Consider the following 27,238-nt stretch of genomic DNA (forward strand, 5'->3'; position numbering starts at 1 on the left):
TTCTTAGAAGGCCTATGAATAACCTGGCCTCTTACTGATTCTCCCTTTTGGAGTCTTACTAGCCAGACTTCCCCAATAACTTTCAGAGAGAGTTCTCCCAATTTCCGGGTCTTCTTTTTGACTTCTATACGCCATAAAACTTTCAAAAGTCATCACACCAATACTAAGATTACCACATACCCTCCAAAAAGCTCCAAGCTGTTTATGCCTATTCATTAAGTTAATACTTTATCAAAACTTGCCCAATTGAGTAGTTTTAGCACAGATATTTTATACATTTTAGCACAGACATGCTCTGTTTAAGGCTGACAGATCCATTAGGAATTAACTTTCTGGTACATTTTCCCTCTGACATTTTCCTCACAACTGCATTTCCTCATAACTGAGCCATCAGTTATCTCTTGCCTATAGAAAGGCAGATAAAAGAAAGCTAAGTGAGAAAAGATATGTAAATAGACTAGCACAATATTGGACACATAATAAGTATTCAATAAATGATAGCAAGTATTCTTACCCTTATCCTCACATTAGTTTATATGTATTAAAAACTGATTACTGGACTCAACTCTTACTTCCATTTCTCATTAGATCCTCACAGAAACCTTGGAGGAAGCGAGGTTTTATCCCCATTTTACAGGTTGGGAGACTGCAGCCTAGAGGGCTTAAGTACCTTAACTGAAGTCATATAGTCAAGAAATAAGCCTATATTTGTCACAATCACTTGCCCATGCTTTGACGTGACACCACCACCCATCATTTACCCAGCTTCACCAAGGTACTACTAAATTTTTTACTCTTATTCTCCTCTCTTTGCTTCATACTGCCATTGCCACCAACCCAGTCAAATTCACTTTTAATTTTCCAATGTTAGTGAAGGGAGTAGAAGGTGGAAATTGAGGTTAAAGGAGGAAACTTTAATGTTATTCAAGGATGACTTCATCTTAACGTCCAGCCTTTGTCTACCCATTCTCTGCTCCAGTCACACGCAGAGTATTTGCTATCTCTTCCGTAAGTCTTGACTTTTCTCGTCTTTATGCCACTTTTCTTTTCTCCATTTGCAATGAATCTCCCTTTCCCTTGGTTCTTCACCATTTCTTACTCCATACTCTCCATTAAAATTCAAATCTACCTTTAAAGCCCAACTCATATACCAGTTCTGTCCTACAGTCTCCTGGATCTGCCAAGTCAGAACTAACCACTTGCTCCTCCGTGCTCCTGCAATGGCAATGATGTTAGAAGGGCGAGTGATTTTACAGCTCGCTCACCACCTGCGGGAAATATGTCCTATTTGCCCTTCCACATCCTTTCTCCACCCAACTCTATATGGATGGCTTGCATGGCCTATCTTAGTAAGTGTCCTTGCTCTGGCTTCTGTTTGGCTCACCAATGAAGAGTACCAATAGAAGATTGTAGGGAATGAAGGAGGGGAGTGAAGTTAGGGTATTAATTCTTGCCAAATTGCTGGGAGTTGGCTGCATCCCCCAACTAACGTATAGTGCTTCTCTGTGGGGCATCACAGCATCTTTGGGGAGGACTCTCTCTCCAGCAAGGCTTCCTTTCTCTTTCATCTCCTATAAAGCAGCCACACTTTTACTGAACCCAGGGCACTACACTATCTCTTGATTCTCTACATTGGGCTCAATTTAACCCTATTGATGTACCCCTGATTTCCTGCTGAGACCCTGTCTGATGAACTTCGTAATATGCTCTTCTAAGCTGTTAATTTTACAAACCACATTATTACACTTATTAGAAGAATGTCTTCAGGATGTGTCAGTAAGCTCTGATTGATGATAATGGTAAACAGCTAGAATTTATGGAACATAACGTATGCTTTGGTTACTCTCTTGAGTACACCGTGTGCATTATTCTAATTAATTAAAATCACTATTAGCTAAGCAAGGCACACAGATGCTAAGAGGTTCCCAGAAGTAACTTGCTCATGGTCACTCCAGTGTCTCAGTAGTGTTTAGGACTCAGATCTGTCCAAAGCCTAAACCTTAAGCTCTAGGTCTAAGCAGTGGCTCTCACACTTGAGTATGCATCGGCATCACCCAGAGAGCTTCCTGAAACAGGTAGTGGGCCCCACCCCCAGAGTGTCCGAGTCTGCAGGTCTGGAGCAGGACCCAAGACTTTCACTTCTAAAAATTCCTACGTGCAGCTGATGTGCTGGTCTGGGTACCAGACTTTGAGAACCACTAGTCCAGGCATTTTAGGTCCAGAATTTCAGGTGTTAGAATAATTTTCTGGTGATAAATTGTCGAAAAAAAAAAAAAGCACTGCATTTTCCTGTTTGTAAGGAGGTAATACATTCAGTCTTAAAGAGTCAATAATGGGGCTAAGTATTTAAGAAAGAAGAGTTATTCTCCAGGAAGATGGGAGGAGATGGACATTCTAAGGACAGGAATGCCCTTTCAGGAATCTTGCAAAGGGAACAGAAAAATAACAGTAAGATTCTGCTATCCAGTGTTCACAGAACATGAGTGGGATACTCTTGACTGTAAAATGGGAAGCCAACTTTTGCTCACCATATACATACCTTATTCAGTACAAATGTTTATTAAGAATCTCCAAAAGCTAGACACTAGGCATCAGGGCTACACTGATAGAGCAGATAAAGTGCCTGGCCTCAGGGAGCTTGTGCTTCAGAGGATGTACATCAGCTAGATAGACTGAATGATGGATACTATATTGGGTTCACACTTCGTCTCAAGAAAAAAATATATCCATAGACGTGATCCAGGAGTCAAATGGCAAAAGACCGAGCCTCAAAGTGAGTGTTAATTTCATTAAATGGTAGGTAAAAATTATTTTATATGCCGAGATAGGCTCTGCTTAAAAGACACACTATTCCTCCAAACGTATTATACAAGCCAGCTTATAAACCTGTGACTTTTTCTAGGAGACATGTTGCCTTCTTTCCCAAGAAGGGAGCAGTAGGGGTCGGGGTGGAAATAGTTTCATCATCAGAGGCACAGTGTCACTACTACTGCTCAGCTCCAATTCGCAACCTTCTGAATGGTTTCCAGACTAAGAAATTTAGCAAAGTGATGAAGAAAACATGGCCCATTAATCTTATGATGCGTGTTATAACTTAACTCTGGGTTTAGCATAGGAAAAATATTATTTGCATTGATTAGAAATATGCTTTATGGCTGCATATATTATTCACTCTGAACATTCTAAAATTATTAGCTGGGTTGACATGATGAACTGCACAGGAGTACTTCTAGATGACATCTCCATGTCATCTGTTACTCACATCATATAGGTCTAGGAATCAATACGTATTTTACTCAATACGAGATCTTATTCCAAACACCAAAATATGCCTGTTTTTATTCGATGGTTATCATCATGAAACTACCAGCTAAACATCATTTAGAAAATTCAAAGCAAGTAAATTACTGTATTAACTGTCCAACTATGATTATGACTTTCCTCCACTTATAGCTGAACCTAATATAATGATCTGGTCAGTCTGACTAGGAGGATTTATTCATTAATTTACTCAAAGGTTCTGAGGTATATTTTGAAGGACTTAAATTATGGTCTGGTTGGTAGGATCCAACAGTAAGGGTGCAGGTTTATCTCCTACAAGCTCTGTGACCTTGCCCAAGTGACTTAGCATCTCTGAGACTCACTTTCCTAATCTGTAAAATGGAAACAATAGTAGAACCCAAGTTGTAAAGCTGAAGGAAAAAAAGGAATATGGTAACGTATTTTGGCACAAAAGAGCAGTTACGCTGACGGTCATTATTTGTGAATACTGTTGCTAAGATTATTGAAAACCTGTTGTGTGTTAGGTGCTGTTCAAGGACTAGAATTTTAAGACTGTTCTTCACCTTTATCCCAGTTTTACCTGCAAAGTTCTGCCATGCACTGGAAAAACATACTGGTATTTCTAGGGAAGGGGACCACTCAGGTGACATTTTTGTTTCACCAGGTATATAAAGTATACAGAGGTTATAGTGTATCTTTTAAGTCCTTTGGACGTCTAGTTACCTTTCACTAGAATGATTCTAGTAGATCTTGATAGATACCTGAGACAAGGTCACGTCAGTGATGTTGGTACCTTTTCTGGCTTAAGAGCATAGGGCAGAAACACAGGAAGGGAGGTCTTCCTTTTCCACTCCTGTTACTAAGAACCCTCTCGAATAATGACAATCTGAAACAGATCACTACATTGTTGTATGTTGTAGAATCAAAGCAGTGTACAAAGCAAAGAGCACTGGCCTCCATTATACGTCCATTTCACTTGAGATTCACTTTTCTAGACCGTGGAGAAAGCAGATGTTCCAACACTTTCCAGGTACTGGAATATTACAATCTGGCAATCTCTACCACTGCATGTTTGATCACACTATTCCCTGCAAATGGAATGCTGTTCCATCAAGGTCAGATTGACCAGTGCAAATACCTGATTTTATCGTACGGTCAGAACCAAATTAACTTACTGAAATTCTGCCCAGCTCAGGGTCTACCTTCTCTGTGAAACCTCCTGTGAGATCCCAAGTTACAAACAACTCTATCTTCTTCAGAAGACATTGTATACTATATAAATAGTAATTTACATATAAATATATGTATATGTGTGTGTATTTTTTTGTTACGTTAAGTTATAACTCCTGTGGTTTGTTTCTCTTCTTAACTAAACTGGACCCCCTTATCATCACAGTGGCCATGTACATCATTGTATCCTCCAAAAAATCCAGATAATAATATCATGGATTCAGTATATAGTTGTTTAATAGAAAACAATTAACTAACCACTGCAGAATACTAGTGTGTCTCAAGTGTGTTCAGTGGGTCATAAATCCTATGAGACAGTCCATGAAGGAAAAGATTTCAAATAAATTTGGGATCTGTTGTCCACTACATCTCCTTATCAGAGACTCATAATTCACAAGACTGGTAAAAAGCTCTGTAGCAAAGAAACTGTTGACTTAGTTTGACCCAGTATTTCTCTTACAAGAGTATCAGTTCTGGAGGTCAAGGACATTTTCCACCTCTAATACAACAGCTCTACTGCCTAGTAGAGTGCCTGGCACTTAGTAGACACCTAATAAATATTTGAATAAGTTTCAACATACATTCCCCTTTTAAGCTATAGAAGAAAAACACAGTATATAGATTTTGATTTACTTGGGGAGAATAATAATATGAATAGATAAATTTACACAAATCATTTTAAAGTATATGTATTTGATAATACTTTTTTCCACAAATCTACACAATTGCACATTTAGTGGTGATAGTAAACGAACTACATTTGCTTCTGAAAACTTGCTAAGAAGGATGGCTACTAAAAACTACAACTTGAACCCAAAACAATTGATTTAGTTCATGGGTCCCCACTCCTTAGCAGTTTTAATATAGAAGAAAATAGACGCATATATTTCTTTTCTACCATAATATGACATCATATAAGGAATGCTATTTTATTAGCTAGAAATAAGATTTGCTTTTGTTATTTTAGTACATTTGATCACATAAGAATAATTCTAGATTTTGTCCTAGACTGCTTACTATGTGCTTTCACTATAGATTTTAATGTCAATAGAGAAAGGAGAAGGAAAAGTCAGAGGGAAATGAAACAGGTGTATGCAACACCCCTCTCTACTACCGACATTTCTCAGAATTCTGGGGGAAGTTGCATCTATAAGGGGAAAGTTTTTCACCATGGAACTCACGGTGGTTGAACTTCTCATGAAGAATTTTTTTTCACTACTGAAGAAAAATATGTTTGATTTTACCATAACTGAAAAGTTCTCCTGTTTCTACTTCTGAGGTTTGCCCTCAAGACTACTGTTTACCTAATGGAAGTGACTCCTATGCATGGAGGAAAAAGTGCACCATTTGAAGGAAAAGCTAAAGGAGTGATATTCAGGTAGCTCCTCATTCCACCAATGAAAACGTACACATAGATTTTCCACTTTACACCTCATTTTCCACCTTATTTTCATGATTTTGAAATGAATATGCAGGGTCTGATGAGTTTGTCAATAGTCTATAATTATTAGTGTTATTAAAATAGAATACAAATGATAAGCCATATGTAAAAATGCTGTGTGAATAAACTGCTATACCCCAAATAATACAAATGAGTGAATGGCAGTAAATGCTAAGAGGGATTAACAACATAAAGGATATTAAAAAAATGATGACCGTATTTCATATTTATGTGTCTTTTTCTCTCTCACTCTTTTTTTTTTTTGCGGTACGCGGGCCTCTCACTGTTGTGGCCTCTCCCGTTGCGGAGCACAGGCTCCGGACGCGCAAGCTCAGCGGCCACGGCTCACGGGCCCAGCCGCTCCGCGGCATGTGGGATCTTCCCGGACTGGGGCACGAACCCGCGTCCCCTGCATCGGCAGGCAGAACACTCAACCACTGCGCCACCAGGGAAGCCCTTCTCTCTCACTCTTACTCAACTCCTAAATAACTAAGAGAATATGCTCACAAATGGTAAGCATGTTTTGGATGTTCGATGTGTGTTTGTGGGAAAGAACAAAAAAAATACTGCCTCAATTAGGTCAAATATACAAGAGATGAATGAGATTAGAGATGGGATTGGGATTTGTGTTAGTTACTCAATAGCTAACCAATCACAGACATGAGAGTGTAGTGCAATATGCAAATATACTTTTAAACAACTTCTCTTAAGTTATCTACTGTCTGTAAAGACAATCACACTCAACTGCTCTGCACTTAAACCCCAGAGCTTCTGAGTTAGAATCTCTTAGAAATAGGTACACGTTTCATTGCTTTGGCAACATTTACATGGCTCTGCATCAGGCAATACAACTGCTAAGATCACACTCTGGGAATTCAGGAAAGGCTAGTGTCCAGTTCTGGTCGTTCTACCACCCAACTGTGATCTAGGGTAAATTCCTGATTAAAAAAAAAAAAAAGAAAGAAAAACTCTGAAGATGCTGAAACAGTATTTCCTACTTCACAGGGTCGTCATGGGGATAAAAGGTCATTAGGATAAAGTGCCTCTCACCCAGGAAACACTGATAAATGCTACTGCTGCTACCATCATCATCATCGTGACCGATCAAGAACATATGGCCACATGGAAATTCAACATTCCCTGGGCCATTCACAACTTTCCTTTAAAGGACTCATATTCTATGTGGGGTCTTAACACCTTCAAATAACAGAAAATACAAGTCTTTACACCTTTTTTTCTGTAGCTAATTTTGGCATCTTTCACCTCTGTCCACTTAAGTGTTGGTTTAGCATATTCTTGTCACACAAAGAAGCTACTTCCCAAAGAGAGGAACAATATGTCAAGTGACAAAGACACTGAGTGAAGTCTTTCACATCCTAGATTGTCCACGGTACAGCTCAGCTGGTCTCTGGGTTGGAAGGCCTGGGTCTACTTTGCTCGTCTGTTACAGGGGAAGGGACACGGTCCTTAGCATGTGGTCTGTGAAACAGAGGCAGCTGCGGGTAGAATTATAACACAAGCAGAACTGGCTTCAATTCTTCCTTCTTAGGTCTTTTTCTTCTTGTTCAGCTGTTCAAGGAACTTGCCTGCCCTCTGTCCCCGCCAGGACGATGTTACATCTGCCTGGATAAGTAGGTCACCATTGTATATCAGGAAAGGTCTTATTTGTAATCATCAGGAACCAGATACGGCTAATTTGAGCAGAAAAGGAAACTTCTGGAAGTTTATGGTTAGGTCTCAGTAACTAGAAGCAGACTAAACAACCGAAAGCCAAGCCTATGCTATTGCAATTATAGGATCAGGCCAAAGTGATGTTATAAGTCCTAGCTGGCCTTGCTACCAAGCAGGAACAGGAAACAGGAGGTTGACCCAGCACTGCTGGCCTTGCTTCTTTACATCATTTATTTGTAATTCAAAATCCAAGAGAAGGGTGCAGTTGGCCAACCCGAGGTCGCCCGACTGTTTTCCATCTGTAAGGGAGACTGAGCATGTGAGTAAACAGTGTATCTGACATGTTCAGCTTGTATAACGAGAGGAAGGCTCTGTTTCTCACCAAGACCCACAAAGTGGAAAATTCCCCAAAGAGAAAGGAATTTCACATCAGATGCTTGGAAAGTTAAAAACAACAACAACAAACAAATGCAGATGTGGAATTAAAGACATGGAGTCATTAAGAACCTATATGTGGAGTGATTCAGACCTGAGTTCACATCTGGAGCAAGCTACTCAATCTTGCTGAGCTTCAATTTTCTTTAAAGGAAACAATGTGGAAGATGATATCCATATGTAACTTGTGGTGCACATGAAGGAGGATAGTACAGTATATGATGCCTGGCACATCCTATGCATTTTCTGAAACTACTAGTAGTACTATTATTATTGTTACTTATTATACAATTTATTGTAGAAATTAACAGGGAGAGTATTAATAAATGTTAATACAGTGCTAAGTGTCACATTTATGATCTCAACTAATTATCTGTTTATTCAACAAACATTCCACATATCAGAAAATAACCTGTGTATATATATATATATATATATATATATTTTTTTTTTACAGAAGAAAAGAAACCCTGAGGCTTAGAAAGTGTAAACAATGTACCAAAAGTCACCCATTTAAGAGGTAATGGAATATTATTCAGCCTTAAAAAAATGAAGGAGATCCTTTCATTTGTGACAATATAGATGAAACAGGAGTGCATTATGCTGATGAAATAAGCCAGACAGGATAAATACGAATGATATCATTTATATATGGAATCTAAAAAGAAAAAAAGCCACACTCATAGAAACAGAGTAGAAAACTGGTTGCCAGGGGCTGGGGTGTGGGTGGGGAAAAGAGGGGAAGACTGGTAAAAGGGTACAAACTTTCAGCTGCAGTACTGTATAACTAACATTTTCAGAGAGAATAGAACTTAAGTGTTCTCACAAAAAAAAGAAAAAAAGCAAAAAGGTGTCATGAGCTGTTAGATGTATTAATTAACGTGATGGGAAGGATCCTTTTACAACGCATATGTATAGCAAATCATCATGATATACTCTTTGACTACCTTACAATTTTGTCAATTATACCTCAATAAAACAGAAAAAAAAAGAGGTAATAAATATGAGACTCCAATCCAGGATTATCCAGCTCAAAAAACTACACTCTTAACCATTACAATATAGTATCCATCCATATGTTGTAACTGTAAAATGCTTAACACAAAGGAAACGTTAAATAAATGGTATTTATTCTAACTCTAATGCTTACTAGGTATTAGTTATGTGGTATGCTTTACTTCTAACTACAAGGGTATAAGGTGCAAATTCTTGCTACAGAACATAAAAGCCCCTGTGGTACCCTGTAGGATAAACACAGTACCTGTAAATCTCTCATCTCTCAACCCAGAGTCTCCTCAAGTTGGAGGTCTTTACCCCCTTTATAATGTGGGAATAATGCCTTTCCCACATTTGCACTGGGCATGAAAATCCATACTTCCAGGTGTATACTGAACATCTGCTTAGCTCCTCGTCACCTGGGAATCACCAGACCAAAGATCATTTATTCCATTAAGATAAATGATGTAGGGATAGAAGTACAGAATATACAGAGAGTGTTGGAGGAATCCAAACAACAAGTCCTCCACTCTCAAAACAAATTTTACAGTTCCAAAAGTAAAGAGCAATGTTTGGAAATAAAACTAAAAATGAAACTAACATCTACAATTAGCCAAGTATTTATTATGGGCCAGGCTACTTACTAGGCACTTGATAAACATTACAGCTCATCTTCCTGCAGCCCTTCAAAGCATAAATATTGTTTCTATTTCATAGAGAAGAAAATTGTATCTCTAAGCAGGTTAGTGATTAGCCCAAGACCACAGGGCTAGGCTGTAAGAAAAGAAGGCCAAGTTTCAGTGGTCAAAATGGTGATGGATGTTAGAACTAGAAGATTATGGCTAATCAAATAAAAATATTCAAAACGGTCCTAATGTATTATTAGGATTTCTTTAGAATAACTTGGGTGCCTTAGTGAATACAGTAGTGGTAGGCACTACAGTCTCTTTAATTTGCTAATCATACAAATCTACTTTAATATTCTTGGTGACAAGGAGCTAACTATTGATAAGACAGCTTCTTCAGTTTTGGGGCTACTCCAGGGTGAAATGCCGAACGTCTTACTGCCTGCAATGTCACCTAGTTCTACCAGGGGGAATAAAGCAGAACAAGTAGCCACTGTTTTTGACAAATGGATACAGTTTCAGTTTTTCAAACTATGAGTGTCAGATTCATTCATTGTATCAGATAGATCTGTCAAATGGCTTTGCCCATTTACTAATGGATGGCACACTGCAGACACACGTTGGGTCAAAGGACTCAATGTCACCTCATTGATACTGTCATCAATATAATTTGTATTGGCATTTTGTCTCACCCTGACTTTTAGGACTATGTGAGGAGATCCAAGTCTCCAGACCATGGACTGATCACCTCTGCTTGACACAGTATTCTCTGCTCATTTCCAGAGGGGACCAAGGATGAGCTCTTGTACTTCTGAGTCTATTCACCCTACCTGGCAACACATACTAGCTGGGCTGATTGGATCAAGCAGGAGCCCCACAGTTTAAATTTCCAGCTGCATTGGAGGAAACAGAGGCTATGCCCCAATCCCATAACCCCTCACTTCTTACCGCTAGCCTATCCTAGGCTGTTCTTGCTGATAGGAGTACTTCATGCTAAAAATTAATTTTGCTTACCTGATGGCAGTCACACAACCTCAAATGCCATTTTTATAAATAAGGCAACCACCAATGGAGTGTGATTTAGGGTTTTTTCTTCTGTAGACCCTGCCTACCCTATAAAATCTCCCATTACTGCATCATGGAGACTATAATCCCTTTCCGAGGGAATAGATTCTTTCCAACCATAAGATGAAATAAGAACTTACATTTCCATACTGCCCAAAAGGAAATACACTGATTACAAAATGCAGGAGAGTGACTGATTTTCCACATTTGTTGTGTTCATTAAAGGGTTTTTGAATAGACTTGACAGTATTAAAGAAGTTCAACACACACAAAATAAAAATTAATAAATGAAGAGAAAAAAATTGCATTTACAACAAACAAAATAAACACATTGATATATAAAAGATTGTTATACATCGATGAAAAATGGATGTCATAAAGTCACAAACTAAAAAGTATTAACAGCCAATTAAGATAGGAAAATATGTTCAACCTTGCTATTATTAATCAAAGAAATACAAATAAAATAATTCAGGTGTCATATTTTACTGACTAGAATGACAAAGTTTTAAAAAACGTGATAATACTGGTATTGATATTGATAATACTGGTACTGATGAGTGTGTGTAAGAAACCACACTGGATGTTAAATTCCTGGTAGAAATAAAAAGCACGGTAACCTTTCTGGAAGACAATATGTCAGTATGTACCAGAACTGACAACCAGCCATTCAAGTTCTAGAAGTCCATTCTAAGGAAATAAACAAATGCTCAAAGACATATGAACAAGGATGCTTGTCTCATTGTTTAGCAAAGCAAAACAGGAATAATCTAAATGCTGAACAGTAGGGACTGGTTAAATAAATAATAGAATGCTGTTCAACCATTAAAAATGATGCTGCAGATTTTTATTAGGTGATGAGTAATCATACTTATATTACTAAATAAAAATGTTATAGAACTGTTTTGTAGTTGGATATAATAATTAAAGGTATTTTATACTTGCATTGTATTTATATGCACCCCGTCACAAAAAAGTTTCAAAAGATACCCTCAAAAATGTTACAGAGATGATTTATCAGAAATGGGATTTTGAGTTATTTTTCCTTTTTTCTTTAAATCCTTTCAATTTTGGAGTTTCTGCAATGAGCCTGTATTATTTTTACAATTAAAAATATTTAAATTTACAATAAAAGGATCTAAATTCCTCCAGTTTTCCATTTATTTTCCACCCTGGCTCAGGGCATTTGTGTAAAAAAAAAAAAATCAGCTTATTTTCTCTTTTGTATCAATCTAAATTTACTTTTCATAAGGTAACTATTTTAGTCTGGCAAAAGTTTCACACAGGAAAATTGTTAAGGTCTGAGTATTCTATTACCTTTAAAAGCACTGGAAACTTTGAAATTATTTCTTTCAGAATTTTCATATAATACTGAAAGGTGGGGGGGAGGTAGCAAAATGAAGGGAAATAGATAGTAGTAGTCAACTTCAATTAAGAAAAAGCAACAAGAGGCAGTTTGTACTCTTTTGATACGGCAGAAGCCCCCTGTGTCAACTCATGCTAAAAAATGTATATATACACACACATATATATGTTTGTGTGTATTATATGTATATGTGACACACACACATAATTAATCCACAGTCTTAGGCTAATCACTCATTGTGGCAGAAACAACGAGCTGTTGACTACACTTTAATTAGCTCCTCCAGCCTGTAGAGGCATCACTAGGACCAAGATAGGAACAACAGTCTCCATCTCCGCTTGCATCTGGGTATGGTTCTATCCCAAAGAATGTGACCAGAGGTGACCTGAAGAGTTTATGTCTGAAGGATAACGAGTTGATAATTGTAGCTTGCAGCTTCCTCTCTCCTTTCCTTTTTAGGACAAACGTAGAGCCACTTGATGAAGGTGGTGGGTCCCTGAATAACTGAGCAGAAAACTGACCCTCAGACCACCAAAGTCCATACTACACTCCTGAGTGAGTGAGAAATGAACTGTCCATGTGTTGCTCCACTGAGGTTTAAGGTTTATTATTTAGTGTTTAACTAACGCATTTTTTCTTTAAACCTCAGTTGCCTTCTCTGTAAAATAAAGTCTTTGAAAAGGATCCACTGTAAGTTTTTTCCATTGCTTATGTTTTTATCTTAGTTTTTAATTCTCAGAAACACTGCGCACATTTTACCTTTTAAGTTAGTAAGTCTACTTTTTTTCCCACAAAGACGGGTTCTTCAAGTTATGGAGAAGTCATAGCAGACTGTTGCTTCAGTTTAAGATACGCATTCACATATGAGATGAGAAGGGTGAGGACCCAGAGAAACGCCTTTGACAGAGGGGAGTGAGAGCATACTGAAGAACGTTTAGTAATAAAGAATTCAGATGGGAGAAACGGATGGGTTACATCTAACAGATTTGCTCAAAGGAATTCTGGAAAGGCAAATATGTGAAAATGTATAGCAAAGACGTGAAATGCCTTTTGGTCCCTAAATGGATTTCATTTCAAAGACGTGCATATTGCAAATACATGTACCATAACACTTCTCTGTCCACTTCTAGAATTTTCTAAAGCCTGACAGAACATCTGCAGAGAGAGGATGTCATTCCAAGATAATCGACTGCAAGTTACTAAATTAAGATAAAAATGTCCTTAACCTTGAACAGTTTTTAAAGAGATTTTAGAAGAAAGGAGCCCTCCAGGGGGTTGTATAACTATATAATTGTACCCTTTCTAAAAGGCTATTTACAGATACATAATGTTTCCCCTCCATTCTTTAAAGTAAAATATAGGATAAAAAAAAATAGTTTGGGGATAATATTTGTTTGGGACAGCAGGCACTGCTAATCAGTACCACTCTCTCCTTATTCCTTACTATCAGAGCCCTGGTTTAGGAGACCCCATTATCCTTAAGGCTAAGGTGGCCAGTTTAAAATCCGAGCTGATGAGATCTAAGTGCAAGTCTGCTGACCATCTGTGGTAAAAAATTTGCTCTCTGAGTTAGACACTGCCTTTTTTTTCTTACTTAATTTCTTTTTTTTTTCCTTTTCTTTCTTCCTGCCCAAATTGTTGGAACACTATTGGAGATTCTGGGGTCACTTTGAAGCTATGTGGACGTGCTAGAGATGTGGAAGCTGGAAGAGCGAAGCAACCCAGTCCCCTGGTGATGCCCTTCAGCAGCTGGACTAACGCTAGAGGGACTATCTCCAAACTTCCTGCTACCCGTGGAAAGTAAGGTAAATCACTCATTCACTTTCTGTTACCTACTAACTGATCCAGAACTCTAACCTCAGGGTTCTAGAACCCTTCTCAGTATCCCATAGTCATACTCATGTTCCGGACTCCTGATCATCAGACTTGCTTATAGCAGATGTATGGGGAGGGCGGGCTCTTCTGGAAGCCCTCATACTTCCTCCCCGACCCCCACCACACACAAATAATGATCTTTATGTCCACTCATCCTTCTATCTACACTCAGAGGCCAGGGCCCCCAGGAAGGCTTCACTGACAACCCTTTACTCCTCTCTACATGCAGAAAGGGTAGAGGTGTGGGCTCTGGAATCAGACTTCCTAGACTTGAATTCTTAATCTGTTACTTACCAGTTTAGGACGTGGGCAAAGTAGTTACCTTCTCTGGACACCCCTGTAAAAGAGGAACACTAAGTAGCACCTATGTACCTTACTGAAAGGATTAAATGAGCAAATGCAGGTAAAGTTCTTATAATTTTTTCTTGGGTCAATCAATTCTAGCTGCTATTGCTACCTTTGACTAATTTAGGGCAGTCCCTTTGCCCTCCTTTGGTTCTCTGGGCCCGTCTCATTCACAACACACACAACCGCATACTGCATTCACAACACACACAACTGCATACTGCAGAGTTTTGAAAGGTGGTTCTCAAAATGTGGTCCCTGGGCCAGCAATATCAGCCACACCTGGGAACTGGTTAGAACTCTGGCACTGGAGCCCTGCAATCTGTGTTTTAACAATATTCTCAGGCAAATCTGATGCACACTAAAGGTTGACGACAACTGAGAACATCTGTCTCAGACTCTCCTGGAGGCATTCACCAAAAATACAGATACAGGACTTACACCTGACCAGCTGGAGAAGGGGTCTAGTAATTGCTCTGGTTATCATGCTTGTCATGATTTTTCAGCACATAAATGTTTGAGAATCACTGCCATTTTGAATGTGTGTTTCACTTGTCTGTTTTTCCAGTGGACTTTACTTCCTTGCAAGGAAGGTTTGTGAAGATCTGTTGTTGTTGTTTGCATTATTAGTTTTATTATGCTAATTCTAGAATCTCTGGCACATAGTGCAATCTCAGGCAGGAAGTAGTGGCTCATTAAAACAGGTATCCCAAAAGTCTTAGTAGAACTTCAAGATTAATTCCTTCGGGAAGAGGTAAAATTGTCATTAGATGCAGATGATATGATACTATATATAGAAAACCCTAAAGACTCTACATGAAAACTACTACAACTGATAAACGAATTCAGCAAGGTAGCAGAATACAAGATTAACATACAGAAATTGGTTGCATTTCTTTATACCAACAATGAAATATCGGAAAGGGAATGTAAAAAAACAATGCCTTTTAAAATCACAACCCCAAAAATAAAATACTTAGGAATAAACCTCACCAAGAAGGCAAAAGACTTATACGCTGAGAACTGTAAGACATTAATAAAGGAAAGTGAAGATGATTCAAACAAATGGAAAGACATCTCATGTTCTTGGGTTGGAGGAATTAATATTGTTAAAATGCTCATACTACCCAAAGCAATCTACAGATTTAATGCGATCCCTATCAAATTACCCATGACATTTTTCACACAATTAGAACAAATAATCCTAAAATTCATACAGAACCATAAAAGACCCAGAATTGCCAAAGCAATCCTGAAGAAAAAGAACAAGGTTGGAGGCATAGCCACCCCAGACTCAGACAGTACTCCAAAGTCACAGTAATCAAAACAGCGTGGTATTGGCACAAAAACAGACATATGGATCAATGGAACAGAATACAGAGCCCAGAAATAAACCCACACACCTCAGTTAATCTTTGACAATTAATCTTTGACAAAGGAGGCAAGAATATATAATGGGAAAGAGACAGTCTCTTCCGCAAGTGCTGTTGGTAAAGTTGGACAGCCTTATATAAACCAGTGAAGTTAGAACACATCCTTTCACCATACACGAAAATAAACTCAAAATGTCTTAAAGACTTAAACATAAGACCTGACACCATAAAACTTCTAGAAGAGAACACAGGCAAAATATTCTCTGACATAAATCGTACCAATATTTTCTTAGGTCAGTCTCCCAAGACAATAGAAATCAAAATGAAAATAAACAAAGGGGACCGAATCAAACTTACAAGCTTTTGCACAGCAAAGGAAACCATAAACAAAATGAAAAGACAACCTACAGAATGGGAGAAAATATTTGCAAATGATGCGGCCAGCAAGGGCTTAATTTCCAAAATATACAAACAGCTCATACAACTTGATGACAATAAAAGCAAACAACCCAATCAAAAAAATAGGCAGAAGACTTAAAGAGACATTTCTCCAAAGAAGAAATACAGATGGCCAATAGGCACATGAAAAGATGCTCAACACTGCCAATTATTAAAGAAATGCAAATCAAAACTACCATGAGGTACCACCTCACACCAGTCAGAATGGCCATCATTAAAAAGTCTACAAATAACACATGCTGGAGAGGGTGTGGAGAAAAGGGAACCCTCCTACAACACTGTTGGTGGGAATGTAAGTTGGTGCAGCCACTGTGGAAAACAGTATGGAGGTTCCTCAGAAAACTAAAAATAGACCCACCATATGATCCAGCAATCCCACTCCTGGGCATATATCCAGACCAAACTATAATTCAAAAAGACACATTCACCCTGATCTTCACAGCAGCAATATTCACAATAGCCAAGACATGGAAACAACCTAAATGTCCATCAACATATGAATGGATAAAGACGATGTGGTACATATATACAATGAAATACTACTCAGCCATAAAAAAAAGAATGAAATAATGCCATTTGCAGCAGCAACATGGATGCAACTAGAGATTATCATACTAAGCAAAGTAAGTCAGAAAGAGAAAGACAAATACCATGATACCACTTATATGTGGAATCTAAAATATGACACAAATGAACCTATCTATGAAACAGAAACAGAATCAGAGACATAGAGAATAGACTGGTGGCTGTCAAGGGGGAAGCAGGTGGGAGAGGGATGAACTGGGAGTTTGGGATTAGCAGATGCAAACTGGTATATATAGATTGGCTAAACAACAAGGTCCTACTATATAGCACAGGGAACTATATTCAATATCCTGTGATAAACCATAATGGAAAAGAATATGAAAAAGAATGTATATACATATGTATAACAGAGTCACTTTGCTGTACAGCAGTAATTAACACAACGCTGTAAACCAAGTATACTTCAATAAAAAATAAGTTAATTAAATTTTTAAAAAGATTAATTCCTTCAGAAGAACAAGTACTACACATTCACAAAAAAAGCACCCTTTGAAAGTTTAAATTTTTGAATTTCTTTGCCACTTCCTTAGTTTTGATCATCTTGGACAATATATTTTTAATATTGACTTTTAAAAAGAATTGTGTTTCAGTGTTTGCTATCCTTAGAGAGACAGAAACAGATAAGTACAACTAAATACTTATTTTTCAAAAGTCTCAAAAGTATAAGGGAAATGAAAGTAATTTATCTTCAAATGATTTTGGGGTACGTTTCTAATTTCATACTTCTGATGGGATTCAAGATTAAAACTGTATTAAGACATTTGAGACATGCCGCATTGGTATTAAATGAATGTAATTTTGTGTAAAGTGGTAGAAATATTTTCTTCAGCAAACATACCTGCAGATATAAAATCACAACCATAAATCTACAAAAAAGCAAGCTACTGAATGAAATCTGATTGGTTATTTCCCTGCAGTATGGATCTGCTAATAATTTAATTTACTACTTGCTAATACAAGCCAAAATTTAAATATACATATATATATGTGTGTGTGTGTATATATATATCTCTTCAATTTTAAATCATTCATATATATGAACAAGTATACATACACATATATAACAATTGTTCATATATATATATATATATATATATATATATATATAAACAATTTAAATTAAAGAAAGTACATCTGGTGGCCTATTTTTTCCCCCCGATTTCTAAAGAACACCATATTCTATTCTAGGCAGTGGAATGTCAATCCACCTTAAGGGTTGTTCAATGAGCATATCTGAGAAACCACTGGTTTAGCCAATGATGTACTTATTCAGGGAGGTCCTAGTGCCACTGTCAAGAGCTTATCCACAGGACAGATAAGAAGGTACTTGTTTGGTTTGTGAAAAGGAGTAGTGAGGAATGGCAGGTAGCTGCAGGCTGATGACACGTGATGTCCATATATATGTAGAACCAACACGCCCATAATTGCACCCATTTTCCATACCCAAATCCAAAGCCTTTATATCATTAATCCCAGGCAAAAATGGTAAGATTCATGTGTGTTACTATCCCACGGCTTCAAGATGCCTATAAACTCATATGAGTATGTCTTAGTTTTATCAGTGGAGGACAAACCAGGCTTCTATCACCAAGCCCCATTCCATAACAGGCAAACCAGTCCAACACTTCTCTGAGTGCTGCAGGAGAGTCTATGGAAGGGGCGCTCACTCCACTGTGATGCCTAAAATGCCTTTGCACAGAGCAAACATTCAAACCATGCTGAGTGAATGAATGAGTGAACTGGTGTCATAAAACAGGCTTATTTCAGGGAAATTCCATTCAACAGGCTGGCATTCCTTCCTACCCATCTTAACTGTTAAGCTTGCCATCAGACAAAAAATTAATTATAAAACGTTAGAGCTGAGGAAATTTTAGAAACTATCTACTCTCCAGAGGTATACAACTTTAATTTAGTGGTAAAAATCACTAGGAGTGATTTAGGAGTCTATCAGACCTGAGTCCAAATTCCACATCTACCATATTTTTGTGAGCAAATAACCACTTCTGAGGCTCTGTTCCATGTATGCATTATGGGATACATAATAATACATACATTAATTGTATGACTATCAGGGGATGAAATGACACAATCCATTTGCCATGGTCGGCTAAGTAATTGGCACCAAGTAAGCACTCAAGCCATTAGCCAATATTAATAGCGGAGAGATGATAACAAAACTCTGGGACTGATGCCCACCCTAGTGGCCCCAGTGGTCATAATGACTTTCTTCCATTCAGCCTGCTCTCTTCTCACTAAAACTAAGGAAGAGAAGATGAACAAATTAGGAATAACAATTTGAAAATGGTTTTATACTCCCTGAATGAATGGAATTATAATAAAATGATTCATGAGTTCTGCAGAAATATGATGAGACTTTAGATCTTTATGTTAGTTCTCTGCAAAACCAATTTATGGCCCTAAGATGTACCTTCCCACCCAGCCCCATCCTTACCAGGATCAAATATCATTGTAAATGGAAAAGTCAACAACACATAATCAACAAGCTAAGTTACAAGCCAGTGAAGTCTCGGAGGTTTGATAGAGAAAATTCAGATTTATCATTATATGTAAAAATAAGATGATATGAAGAACTCAATCTAAAAAATATTACCTGGAGATCTATAATTCTACAATAGTGCTATAAAAAGTAAAGAGCTAGAAATCTATTTAGATGGTTTTCCTTATAAGAAAGCACTTTCTGTATAACTTTTAATGTACTATTGATGAGAACAATTCAACAAAATTCAAATAAATACCTGCAGATGTCCTACAAGAAGAAAAGAACAGAGTTAGATGTGACGGGATAACTGGACTTCAGGATGAGTAAGACCCTATACCTGACCTCAATAAATTACCATGAAATACAGTGGATGAGTCATGTACAGAATGTCAGAATTCCAAAAGGCCAAGCTAAGTACCAAAAGGAACATGTGGGGACTCTTAAGAAGGAAATAAAATATTGGTTAGTTGATTACGAAAAGGCAGAAGGGAGTAGGTTCCCTTTGGCTGCTCTTTGAAGAGATCACTTCCTTTCCCCTCTAGTCCTGAGGCTAGGGTGGCATGGGCAATAGAGGAATGTGGGGACTGAGAATCATTTCTACTCTCACCAGAGTGGCTGGAAGCAGATTTTCTTACCAGGATGTAGTAGTATGCTAATATTTAAGGGTTCTTGAGGTCAGAGAGAAGGGTTTGAACACTCCGGCTCCATCTCTTGCTGTGGGTCAACTTTCTTACCTTTCCAACACCTCAGCGTCTTTATCTGAAAATTGGGGATGATGATAATGTCTCCCACCTGAGTGTGAGAACTACATGATATAGTGCATACGCAGGGCTAAATTTGGTGCCTGGCAAACAGAAAGTGCTCAGTACGGCAGGCGAGTGTAGTGACAATAAAGGCAAAGATGACGGGGGTAGTGCCAGTGTTGCTTCTACCCCCAGAACAGGCTCTGACTGGGAGAGAGTTAAAGCACCTTTGGGTTCATGGGGGTTTATATATAAGCAACGGTTGATCAATGGGAGCTGGTTGTCCAAATGATTATGTGCAATCTAAGAAAAAAATGGGCCTCGGATCTGCTCAGCTACTTAATATTAGCAGCGGTAGTAGTCAAAGAAGCTAAATTTTATTACGTGTTTATATGCCAAACAACGTGCTGAACGTTTTAAAAGGATTTACTCACTCACTACAACGAGGCTATACGCTAGGTCCTGATAATGTTATTCGTCTCTTTCAGATGTTGACTGAGCCTCAGAGGGGTTACAAAAGCACCTAAGATCCCGTTGTCAGTACATGACGGAAATGAGTTCAAATCCAGCCTGTCTGACTTGTTCTTAATCACTAAGGTATGAAATTAAGCATGTTGCCCTTTGCCTGATTCTCCTTCTGAGGCCTGAATATTTCACTTAGCTCTCTGTGTGCAGAAGAGAGAAAATTCTCTCTCCTTCACCCAACTTGGCATCAATATCCAGCTCCCCTTCTCAAAATGGGTTGCTTCAACGAGCAGCAATGAATGCCGGGTCGTGGACCAGTCACCTTGATGACTAAGAGTCAGACACTAGGGAAAGAAAATGCTCTGTGACAAACCTACCCCTGTACAGAAACAAGACAGAAATGGGGGGACAGGGCAGAAGATAATGGAATAAGGCATAGGAAAAATAGCACCTGGCATCGTGATAGTAATAATAATAATAGTAGTAGTAGTGGTAATAGTAATAATAATAGACTTTACTATGCTCTAGGCATTGTATTAAGTGCTTGGTGTAAGTGACTTCATTTTAACATTGAAAACAAGTCTATGAGGATGAAATATTATTAACATCATTTTATAGGCAGGAGTATTGAGGTTCAGGTAATCAGGTAAATTGCCCAAGCTCATATGGTTAGCAAGTGGAAAGCAGAGATTTGAACGAGCACCTATACCCCTAACCATTATGCTATAACCATTATGCTGAAGACATAAGAATTCCAATGGTCTTTCCCCATAACCCACTCCTGCACTCCAGACCTCAACAGTCCAAGATCAAGAGAGAGCAAGCTTGGAGTTGCCACTCTTCAGTGAGTGTCAATCATTTCAAAACACTGTGTTTGCTAACATGATGTAGTTCCTGTGATAATCTTCTCAACCAGGTATCAAGAAACAGGAAGCAAAGATTCAAGTAACAGTATGCTCGTACTTACGAGGAAGGTGGGACAGCATAGTTGACACTGGGCTTAACTGTTCTGGAAAACGTGGTCCCAGTAGGCATACACGCTGGTACATTTTCCCCACCTACCAAATACAAAAGAAGTATTTCATTTCCATGTTGCTCTTCCAAGTTCCACCTCATTCGTGCCTGTCATTCATCCTCTGGCCTCTTCCTGTCTCCATTTCTGTACAGAAAGGTGCTGAGTCTCTGCTCTCGGATACGAAAGGGTGTGTTAAGGAGAGGGAGCCATGGTACCTCAGTCTTTTGTTTTTCTTCTTAATTCTATTATGCCAACTCCACTGAACTTAATTAGAGTGAATACAGAATTACACAATTATCCTCTGTTCTATTCTTCGGATGTTATATTTTGATAAAATTTACGACATGCTGCTCTCCCCTTGAACACCAGATGAACACTAGAAATGGATGTGTGTTGACATAAAATCTGTTATAATTACAACTAAAGTATAGCTTACATAATGATAGTGTTAACATAAAATTATAGATGTGTAGAGACAACGTGGTCATGCATTTTTTAGTATAAGTACATGCTTAGACCAATATCTGTTAGCGGAATGAAGATGGAAGAGAATTTTGGTTAAGCCACAAAGGCTGTTTAAGGACTTGCAGATAGCTAAGGGGAACTCAAAGACCAGTAAGATAGTACTTCCCCTGCCATGTTTTCAATTGCAAAGTGAAGGGAAGATGTGAAAGTAAGTACCCCTATGGAAATGACAAGACAAGTACCTTTTTTTCCTTGAATACCGGGGTAAATGCTTAAATTCTAATGTATATCAGTGATGCAAATTTTCAACTGAGTTTGATAAATCATAAAATAATAATTATACATATATGTATATAAAACTGCATGGAACTAGACAGTTCAGAATTACTTCTAATTAAAGAGGTACCCTATGACAACTAACTTAAACCTTACAAAATATGGTTCCAAGTACCCTATCAGAGTGAAAAGTAGGAGACTGAAAGGTTTATTGTAAATGTTTGTAGTCATGGTGTCTTACCTAAAACTACTCTGTCACAAATACTATTAAAATAATTGTGACATTTTATTCACTTTTACTGCAAACAACAAAACAAACTATAGGTATTTTTTCATTTCAGGTAATTATTTTAGCTAACAGTTACTAAATGTTTTGAGAAAGCAGAGTGCTAACTGCATGACTTCATTTTATCTTTAAAATAGCGCTTCCATGTCATTATTCTTAATATCTCCATTGTATTAAAGTGTATCTCTAGTTCAGACCTTTCTTCAGAACTGCAGACTTGTGTATCCAACTGTGTACTCAGCATCTCTGCTTGGACGTCACGAAAACATCTCAAATCTTACACCTCCAAAACTGGTCTTTAATCCACCAAACACGCTCTACCCCAAACTTTTTCCATCTTAGGTGACAGTAACCACACCTTTCCAGTTCCCCAGGCCCTAAATCTCGAATTCACCCTTGACCCCCTCTTCCTTTCCATTCTTGCATTCAATCTACCACAAAGTGCTGTCACAACCTTCCCAATGTGCCACTTCTGAGAACTACCAGCCGCTAGCAGCCTGGTGCAGGCCACCAACATAGACCTCGAGGATCCTGTCGTCGCCTCCCGAGATTCTCCCTGACTCCACTCTCTCCCCACTTCCTCAAGACCACAGATAGAGTTATGCTTTTCAAACAAGAGACAGTTCATGCCACACCTCGGCTAAAATCCTGCCCCTGGCTGCCTACATTTAGAGTAAAAGACACAATGCATGTGATGGCCTCCCAGGACTTACCCAATCCATCCCATCACATATCCGACCTCCAGCCCTCCTGCTGTCTCTTCCTCCCCACTGACTAAGTCAGCCAGGGTGGCCTCCTTGATATTCCTCCAAGCTGCCCGGCATATTTCTGCCTTAGAGTTTTGGGACTGGTTATTCTTGCTCCCAGGGAGTGGTCTCCCCATCATACATTCTGACAACTCCCTCACTTCAAGTCTTTGCTCAAATGTCAACTTATAAAATCCACCCTGACTACCCTATCTAAAATCAGAACCTACCTGTACACTCCTCCAGCACTCCCAACCCAAGCCTCTTCAGTGAGCTTCACATCCTTTTCCTTATCCCGTAGTGCCCATCAACCTGTGACAAAGCATAGAATTTATTTATAACATCCGTTTCCACACGAGAGTGTAAGGAGGGAGAAAGCATGCAAGAAGGAGCACGCAGGCAAAGGCTCTTGTCTAATCTATTCATTGATACGTCCAAGCATAGAGAACAGGAAGATGCTTGATAAATAGTCCTGAAAAAGATACAGATGAGGAAACCAGTAGTAAAGCTCAGAAAGTTTAAGAAACTTCCTCAAGGTTCCAGAGCTAGAAGAGGGTCACAGTAGAATTCACACTTGGGGATGTCTAACTTCAAATCTCTTAGCCTCTCTGCTATCTTTTTTTTCTTCTTTGCGGTACGCGGGCCTCTCACTGTTGCAGCTTCTCCCGTTGCGGAGCACAGGCTCCGGACGCGCAGGCTCAGCAGCCATGGCTCACAGGCCCAGCTGCTCCGCAGCATGTGGGATCTTCCCGGATCGGGTCACGAACTCTCAACCACTGCGCCACCAGGGAAGCCCCTCTCTGCTATCTTAAGTCCATGAAATTCAGGATTTGTTTTAATCAGTGCCATGGAAATTCTCACTCCACTGAACAGGATCACTAAAGTGTTCTCTGTCTAGATTTATATATATATTTTCCATTTAAACAAAGGAAACAGAAGAGGGGAATTCATCATGGGTTACTGCGGTAATTTTACAGCAATTTTAGCAATAATGACATTTAAGTAATAGTGATATTTAATGATAGCATAATAATAATAAAACAATAGCTCTTAAATGTATTGAAGATGAACTGCATGCTAAACTCGGTGCTAAAATACTTCCATGTATATTTTGTGCAAAATCCTTATGAATATTCTATCGGATGAGCTTTATGTGTAACTCCACCAGGCATACTTCTCTTATTCCGCTTTCAAAGATAAGGAAATTGATGAGAAGTGTGGCAACCGTTTGATCAAGATGAGACTGGTAATAAGTTGTGAGTATGAATTTAAATTCAGGTCTAACTCCAGAATTTGATTCTCAATCCATACATGAAAATTCTGATAACTCTTTTGATAAGGGTATGTTCTCTCCTGGAAAACATCCCCCATTATGTCTGCCTGTGCTCATACCTTCAGAACACAGTCAAGTTTGAAACATGATAAAAATGTTTAAATAGTGTGCTTTAATAAATGGAAATATCTTCATCTAAACAATAACACAAAAAGGCAGGCTGAGCCCTTTGAAGTGGCTTCGTTGCTATCTTCCATCCAGAACAAGAGAAGGAATCAACAGCTGCAGAGTAAAGAAAGCATGAAACCCAGAGATGGAGGATTCTGTAAATGACCAATTACAAGACTATTAAGCCACACTTTCATAGCAAGAGGCAAAATATTCCGTTAAACTGAAAATTCTTCGACCCCTCACTCCAAGGCCCACACAAACATTAATGTTGCATTTATTAGGATGTATTTCCTGTGCTCTATCAACTTGACTTTCAGCAACTGTATTAATACAGTCCTTTCGCTTTGCACATATATCTGAATGACGGATTCCATTACTGGAGTTTTGTAGAAAGAGTGGAGTGAATGAAGTAAAGTTTGGGAAGAGCCATCATAATCCATAATGATGGGCACTGAATCAGGACAAGAAGAAACCTCTCTTCTCATTTATTTGAATGAAAATTCTACTATATATTTATTGCCTCTGTACAGGGCCATCTGTTGAATAATGGAAAACAAGCATCTTTCATTTGGAGGTAGGATTTGTGTGCTCAAGTTTCGATGGGCCTGCAGAATTAATCTTGTTTTAGAAATGAAATAAAATGTAATTTCTTACTGTAAGTAGATGTGCTTAAGCAACTGGCAACTTTGATGTCTTTAAATCACTGCAGTTTCAGGGTAGGCAAATCTATAATTATTTCAAGCACTTCTTTATTGGTGCAACAATTGAGCAGTGTACATAGTGGTCAACAACCTGGGCATTGTCAGAGGACTCTAAGTTTGGATCTAGACTTTGCCACTCACCAGCTATGTGACTTTCAGCTATGAGAATCACTTTCTTCAGCGTTACAGTGTGGATTATTATATGCCCTTTGCAGAACTACTGTAAGAACTAAATGTATATGGGCACAGTGGCTCATAGTAAGGGCTCAAATTAGTACTGTGGTCACTACTAGTAGTATTGAAAAGAAATTACAACTTCTATTCTCATAAAGTGGGATATGTGTCCCTTTATCATTGTAATTTCATATCATTTTACTTTTGACCTTATAATTTAATAGCTTGATCCAGGAAACATTTAGCAGTAAATATAATTGAAAGAAGGTCACTTGTCAAACATGAAATACTGTAGTATCAAGTGTGCTGGCACAATACTCTGCTCAGATAATTAACCTGTAAAAATATGTTATTGTCTTCTTTTTAATTGAGCACATTGAACATATATATTTACTGTGCCAATTGGCGAAAGGTCCATTAATTAATCAGTCTAACTATATGTTGCATAAATGTCTTCTAAACATAATCGTATATGTATTTTATTTGTTGGGAAAATGTGTTTGAGATTGTTCTTTTCTGCCTATTTAAAGTAAAAGAGGGTGAGAAGTAGAGTTAGGCTTAATGTACTTTGTACTCCATTATGCCATGAAAATGCTTCTGTGCCCCGGAGACAACAACAAAAGATCTGCTTTAATGACAAGAATCAAGTATGTTCTAAAGCTTCCAGGTAGGAGGCGTATAGGTTGCAGTTTATATCAGAAGTCTTTGCTCTCTCTCTCAACTGCGTCTAGATGGGAAAGATGTGGTCACAAATGCTTCAAGGTGATATAGTAAATGTTGGAAAAGAGGGGGGTAGGAGGCAGAGTTTTGAATATCTCAAACCTGAGCTAGAAGGATTTTATTTAAAGAAAATAGCGGATATGATTTTTCACTTAAGGAATGCCAGTCAGCAAACCTGACACTAATGTAGGAAATTAGCTCTTTTAGCTATGATGCTTTCAAATGCACATGGCTGAAAACAAATTCAAAATAGTCCAAGGAAATTTCAAAACAAAAACCAAACAACAACAACAACCTCAACAAACAAGTACTAGAAATTCAGGGATGCAGCCATATTCAGATACAGCTGGATCTGGAAATTCCAGAGTATCAGCAGGGTTCCAGCTCTCTCTCCATCCCTCAGCCCTGCTTACCTCTGCAAGACTTTATTTTACAGAAGGTCTCTTCTGGTGCTGGATGGTCACTGGGAGTCCCAGAGTCATATCTCCCCAGCTTAGAAATTCCAGAGAGAAAAGACAATTCTTCCATTTTGCTCTGAGAGAAAAGTCCTGGGGAGGAGTCTGATAGACTTAGCCGAGGTCACATGCCTACCCATGAGCCAATCACCTGCTTTACTGGAGTTCAGTCCCTGGGCGACTCATCCCCCGGGCCCGTGAGGAGGCAGGATGGCATTATCTGGCAGTTCTCCAAGAAAAGCCTGCTGTTTTTGTAAGATGAAAGGGGAGAGGACATGGATAATGAAACCTGTATCTGCTTCTGTAAAATCCACAGAATCTTACTCCCTGCCCTGTGTCGATGACCATGCAGTAAGCTGACCCAGGAGGTCATTTTTCCCACAACAGTCTTTATATATATGACTAAGGAACACACTGGTAAAAGAATATGGGAGAAAGTCTGAGTATGACAAGTCAGCTAGACTGATATTAACTAAAAAAGCTGTGTAAAAATATCCTT

At 38.4% G+C, this 27,238-nt stretch overlaps 1 pseudogene across 5 annotated transcripts in view; it reads right to left on the reverse strand.

Annotated features, from left to right (window-relative positions):
* The window catches only part of LOC149744045 (UDP-N-acetylglucosamine--peptide N-acetylglucosaminyltransferase 110 kDa subunit pseudogene), a 148,633-nt pseudogene that overhangs the window by 34,394 nt on the left and 87,001 nt on the right, over positions 1-27,238 (reverse strand). For 3 of the 5 annotated variants that reach the window (XR_016391580.1, XR_016391578.1, XR_016391573.1), the window contains 3 exons: positions 23,476-23,557; positions 21,425-21,515; positions 14,282-14,324 (listed from right to left, as the gene is read on the reverse strand). The product of XR_016391580.1 is annotated as a UDP-N-acetylglucosamine--peptide N-acetylglucosaminyltransferase 110 kDa subunit pseudogene, transcript variant X10 (transcript). Of the gene's footprint in view, positions 1-14,281; positions 21,516-23,475; positions 23,558-27,238 lie in introns of all 5 variants that reach the window. The other 2 variants (XR_016391581.1, XR_016391579.1) reach the window with 2 other exon arrangements.

Source organism: Delphinapterus leucas, unplaced genomic scaffold (genome assembly GCF_059928025.1).
Source record: "Delphinapterus leucas isolate spDelLeu-1000000601 "Yukka" unplaced genomic scaffold, BTC_Dleu_Yukka2 spDelLeu_asBTCV2_sq25, whole genome shotgun sequence".
Taxonomy (NCBI): domain Eukaryota; kingdom Metazoa; phylum Chordata; class Mammalia; order Artiodactyla; family Monodontidae; genus Delphinapterus; species Delphinapterus leucas.